The 6,588-nt window shown below is 30.0% G+C and overlaps 1 non-coding gene across 1 annotated transcript; it reads right to left on the minus strand.

Annotated features, from left to right (window-relative positions):
• Window positions 1-6,196: 6,196 nt before the first annotated feature.
• On the minus strand, window positions 6,197-6,266 carry Smp_tRNA_01733_Pseudo_CGA.1.1. The gene has a single exon. It is a non-coding gene (tRNA).
• Between the last annotated feature and the right edge of the window lie 322 nt (window positions 6,267-6,588).

The raw sequence follows: 6,588 nt of genomic DNA on the forward strand, positions 1-6,588 counted from the left end.
AATAGTATAGTATCTCTATCATTCCTCCATAATATAATCACGTTTGTGATTCTAAAAGATGAAATCAAACAATTTAGTCATGATGTAACTTAGAAGTTAAAACTAGTTAAGTTCTAGTTAGTTCTGATATTTCGATGCAGTACTAAATAAACAAAAAATGTGAACTCAAACTTTATCATATCAGCTAATGTTTACCCAACCTACATACAATTTAAGGGGTGATCACTATTAGTTTGAATGATGCATATGATTCACATATATGATAATAGCATCTAAAAAGGTTTTTAAATTAGTTTTGGTGGGTACCATAAATACATTAAATCAAGCACATAAATGAACTTAGTTCATATCAATAAAGATGTGCATATCATTTGATTTGTAGACACATTTCCACTGTCTTTTCAAGTAGTACAAGCAGGACTATATTTTTAAACTTTCTTATAAAGTTGACAATAATTAGGATTTGGATTCATTTTTAGACATACACAGTCGAATTCTTATATGTACAATTACTTGATTGAAAACAGTATCTACACTTTTGTATCAAATGTATCTTAAAGAAAACAATCTAGAACATTCTAAAAAATGTTTTCAATGGATTATTTAAAAGAATGGAATAGATATGTATTTTTAATCTAAAATTTTTAAGTTTACACGTTTCTGACTTATTTCACATGTCTTCAGTCTTACCAAATCATTGTATCTGTATGAATATTTGTGAAGACTGAAAAAATTTGACAGTTTAAATTCATATGTTAATCTAAGCTAGACCACCATGAAAAAACTGGAAGCACTGTATGGCCGTTTCGTCCTAGTGTGAGACTCTTCAGGAGTGCACACCCACGATTCTGCCTAACAATCTCTTTACTTACTAAAAATATTAAAACACTTTTTTCTCATAGTGAGAAATGAGATTTTTATATACAATCATTGAAACCAAATTATATTTTTCTACGCAAACTTTGATCAACTGTTTCCTATTATTATTAAACTATGAAATTCTTTTATAAACAGTGTCTTTTAATTTGCTTCAAAAATATAGGAACGTTTAGGATTAATTTAATTGAGTTGCTTTTTAACTGTTTTCCTCAACAATAAAATTGGATGTATGATCTGCTTAATTCTTGATAATTATTAGGAGTAAAAAATAATGATATCAATCATGTTTTTAGCCGAAGCTTATTTGTTTATACCATTTACATTCATTTCATTCTTTATAAAAGTAAACTGTTTTGCAATTCAGAAACTCCTTGCTTACGGTTAATTTGTAGTCTGTACTACTGAATAAGAAAAAAGTGATTATTTTGCAAGTTTTTATGGATAAACTTTGTCATAATCAGATAAATAGATAAATAATCAATTAGGAATTTCCACTTCAACACTAAATGATATATGATTACATTGTTGCTAGATGAATAAAAGGGTTAGTGAGTAGTTCATTGTTAGCTTCTACGATTAATGGGATTTCGATAAATCAAAACAGCTCCATTTAATCATTCAGATTAAATTATGTCACAAATTGTTGACTTCTTTACTTTAATTCCTCTCATACTCGTATACTCGATAATAATGATTTTAAATCAAGATAGATGATAATAAAACATAATCCACATGAGTTAAGCACCTGACTCAATGGAAAAGGATAATAATCACACTTAATATAAGTATATTGGGAATTCTGTATATGAACTATATTTCTCTATATCTCCATAAAAGTGCTAACTTATTATTTTATTCCACTTATCCTTGAGTTAATATTTGTATATCGAAATTTCTCATAAGAAAAGTTCTTTTTTTTGTTTCACTTCAAGATAGTTCATTTAGTATGTCATTTATTTTATTATTTTGAACTCAAGATCTTTATAAATGCAGTTTTATTCAAGTTCATTTTTGCTGAAATCAATATTTCTATTCTGTACCAATATATTTTTCTAGCTGACCTTTTTCTTTTTTAAATTACTAGTGACTGAGAGGAATATAAATAGTATTGTTGTATCAATTACGATAGTTCCACCATTTGACACCATCTAATACAAGACATATTATACACAAATTTAAAATGTTACATTTCTTATATATATATATATATATATATATACATCTGACTGCTATAAAGCAACAGAATGCGAATAAGTATATACTCTGTTTATAAAACAGTTCACATTCTACAGATAATAGCTAAGTATTTAATAACCTTTCTAGAACTATGTTGATAGTAAAGCCAATGTAGGAAAATATATTACCAAAATAGTTAGTTTTGATAACAAAAACTAAGGAGAACCATTTTTGAACCATTTAAATAAAGTATGTAGTTTGTTCTCATATCTTTTTGAAAAAAATATATATTTAATATCATGGTAAATCCCGTGGATATGCACTACTGAGGAGTCTCATACGAGGACAAAATGACCGTCCACTTCTTCCAGGTTTTCCATAGTAGTCTAACTTTAATTAACACATCAATTCAACTATTAAATGGTAAGGTGTCAAAGTGTTAAGACTAATGAGGCTGTCGGTCGGTAAGACAAAAGCAAACAAATCACAAAACAAAATGATTGAAAAAAGCTAGTTCATGTTTTGTTAACTATGAAATAAAAATTGTTTCAGGTATGAATATGTATGTTTAATTGTTTTCTGATTTCTCTAAATTATAGAACGCCTAATTAGCATAATTTCCTGTCCACCTAGTAATAAAAAGTTAAATTAAATATCCATTTTGATTTCTGCGAGAATTTTAAATTATGTAGCATAAAACAATGAAGTCAGAAAATTCTTTCCTGTTAGTCATGTACACCATCTGTTTTCATTTAGTTCATTTTAATATCCGTTCAATGTAAACGGGTAACTATCATAAACATGAGTATTTTAACGCGTAATTATTCAAAATATGAAAGCATTAGCATAAAGCAATCGAAATGGTATACAGATTGCGATGATATTCGAGAGTTAGTTTTAAAACGATACATTATTAACGTACTGTGAACAATATACAAAGGTAATAATTATCTCGGGCTGCCAACAAAATCCAAATTTTGATAAGCCACAATAAACTATGCAGAACACTTTTTGAATTCTAACTATTCCATTAACTGAGTCGGTGTCAATAATTATCATTAAGCTCAGAATATTTACTCTTTGAGATAAGTTAAATGTCTTTTGATAGTTGAATTAAGACTAACCTGTGGCTATTGTCACCAAAAATTCGTCTTCAAGCCGTGTTTCCAAAGTTATGTTTTCTCTCAAAATCTTATGACTTACGTTCTATATTAAGTCGATGACAGTCACACATTTTATAAATTCTGTCTATGATCTGAAAGTTCTTATATTGTAAATCTTCTAAATTGTGAACTTTCACGATTAATTTATTTGTTTACACAGAACTTTTTCTCTGCTTGATTTTAATCCGAAGTTTTCCGAGAGAATTCAAAAATGAGAAGTGTTGACTTTAGCAATAAAAATGATTTATTGTCTGTCTGAACAAGACCCTAGAAAACATGATTTTTGGAATTTCATAAAGGCATATTTCACTAAATTTTCACAATAACTCTATGAATAAGTCATTATAAACTTTTTCTCAGTCTAAATAAATCTGGATATTGTACTGTTCATAATATAACTAAAAGTTGGAACAATATAACGCGTATGCCAGAGGAGATAATTCACATTTACGAATAACAAAAATTGGAAAAACAAACCCTAAGAAAACAATATCACACCCACCAAACAAATTGGTTTTTATGTAAATTTGGAAGCCTGGTGCATAACGATAAGGCGTTTGTGATAGATAGTTCTGAATTCAGTCTCAGTGTGAATACCAGCAACCAGATTCATGTACCCGCAGCTGATGATTCCAGAATAGGGGTTAATGCTAGATCTCGGTTTCTCTGTTAGCCATAAAACAAAGATAAACAATCTATACTTCCTAGTGACAAAGAGAAGGATGTTTGTTAGGATCGAAGTTTATAGTTCCAAACTATGGCATCTAGGATAGTTTTAAATCAATGAACTTATTTCCCGATTTTTGTTTAGTTTCCAGAAATTTTGGTTTATTAAATTTACATCGACAGTTGTGAATGAATGTATGAATTGTTGACTGAGAAAGACGACAGTAATTAATAAGCTAACGGTCTCTCCCAATTCGGTCTTTGGTTCTGTCAACCAACTTGTAGTGGGATCGTTAATTAAAATACCTTGACATAATGGTACCTCAAGCTTAGATAAATGTCGCTTATTTATGGGAGCTTTTAATTAGGTATCAGTTTATTAACGTTTGTAAACACCCATTGGTTATAAATGTTAACAAGTATGTAACATAAACTGAAATTTTTCCTGATGACTTTCTCCCGACACTTGACATTAGCTTGCTAAGATTCAAGATTATCTACTTAATGTCTACAAATGTGCAGGAAAAACTGTCCGAATAATTAACAGAAGGCATATAAATCTATGATATCAGAGTCTATGAAAGTCAGTTTACACTTAATTTCAGGAGATTTTCTGTTAATCATGATATAATCCTAGCAAAATTAATATGATTATGGTAATTATTGACAAGTGAAAAAAGTATTAATTTTATATTGACTGCTGTTATTACTTAAAAATGAATATATACAGTTGACTTTGACGTGGAATAATAACAACAAAATGCTTCTCACTTGAAAAATCAACCAAAAACATAGAAAATCTGTAATCGGACGATAAATAAAGATTTACGTTTACAGGTAAAATAGAAGTAAATAGTGTTTTGGTTTTCTTCACGTTAATTAATAGTCAGATTATAAATAAAATAAATTTCACTTACTATTATATCATCAATAATTCATTATACGAACACAACCGATAAAGAGTCTAATATTATTGTTATATATAACTAACATAAATAATTGATCTACTATTTTATATACATGCCGTTTTCCTGATATTTTTACCTTCTTAACTGAATACATGTGAATGAATAAGCTGTTTTTAGTACCTAAGTCAAAAACTGTTGTCATGATCCACAATAATTAAGTACTTAAATAGAGCTACTTTTTATGTAATGTGCTCTGCCAAAATAACATTCCTTCGGACAAACTTATTTCCGTATTATTCTTTCACTGAAAATCTTTGATAAATTATATATATATATATTGATAGGGTTTTGTTCTTTGAACTGGATAGTTTGATCATGGGGCATTCATCGTTCTTTTGAAGAACATCATCAGCAGAAACTCCAGGTAGAAGTGAAGTGTTCAAATTTCTCCATATATGGCTCACAGCTTGTCCTGTCAACAAGAACCAATCAACATCGAGGTCTACAGGACAAGTTGTGAGCCATATATGGAGAAATTTGAACACATCACTTCTACTTGAAGTCTTTGCTGATGAAGTTGTTCAAAAGAACGATGAAAGCCCAACGACCAAATCATCCAGCTCAGAGAACAAAGTGATATCAGATATTTCATTTTGATTCATTATTAAGTCATAACATAACTACTCATTTATCTTAATTTTTCTTTCCTACAATTATATTTTGTTTATCTTCTTTCCATTTTATTAATTACCACAAAACTAACTACTACTTCAAAAATAATTATCATAATAATCTAATGAGAAGTTAAACATTTTTCAAGTGTCTGAATATTTATCATTTATATTAATATTTTATTGGTATATAAACTAATTGTATAATAAATTATTTACAAATTACCTTTAAGTTAAATACAAATCATTATGTAATACTTACTTACGCCTGTCACCCCTTGTTGAGAAGTATAGGCCACCCACCAGTATTCTCCACATTATGCAATAGAATGCAAAAAAGGAACAAAAACAAACAGTAATCATGACAGTGAACCCAGTCATATATATATATATATATATATATTTAAATGTTTGTTTTCAATTTAATCTCTAAATATAAAGGAGAACGAAAGAGTAACATTTTTTTTAAAAATTGACACTTATTACTGAATTGGTCTAATTAGAGGCGAACTCAAAATATTTTGGAAAGTTAATGTAAGTAGAAATGTGACTACTAACTTGGAATTTGATAGTTTAATAACAATATACCTTAGTCACAATAAAATAATCCAATATATTTTCACAGTCGAAATCATGAGTCAATTGAAGCTAGACCACCATCGAAAACCTGAAGGCACTGGACGGCCGTTTCGTCCTATTATGGTACTCCTCAGCAGTGCGCATTCACGATCCCGGCTCGTGAGATTCGAACCCAGGACCTACCAGTCTCGAGCCGAAGCCCGTAACCGATAGACCACTGAGCCGGCATCCAACGGTGTTAATGTTTAACTTCAACCAATCCACGATTTTGAGCGACCGTTCACCAATTGTCTTCAGTGAACTGATATCTCTACAACAGACGTGGTTGAACTCCACTGGCCACTGCTTCCCACTAGAACTCAAGGAAATATCTCTTGAAGTCAGTCACTAGTGAGCATATGATTATAGATCAGAGGGGGTTTTGTGGAGAATCTCGCGAGTGCGGGATCGTGGATGCGCACTGGTGAGGAGTCCCATAATAAGACGAAACGGCTGTCCAGTGCTTCCAGGTTTTCCATGGTGGTCTAGCTTCAATTGACTCATGAT

Source organism: Schistosoma mansoni, chromosome W, assembly GCF_000237925.1.
Source record: "Schistosoma mansoni strain Puerto Rico chromosome W, complete genome".
In the NCBI taxonomy this organism is placed as follows: Eukaryota; Metazoa; Platyhelminthes; class Trematoda; order Strigeidida; family Schistosomatidae; genus Schistosoma; species Schistosoma mansoni.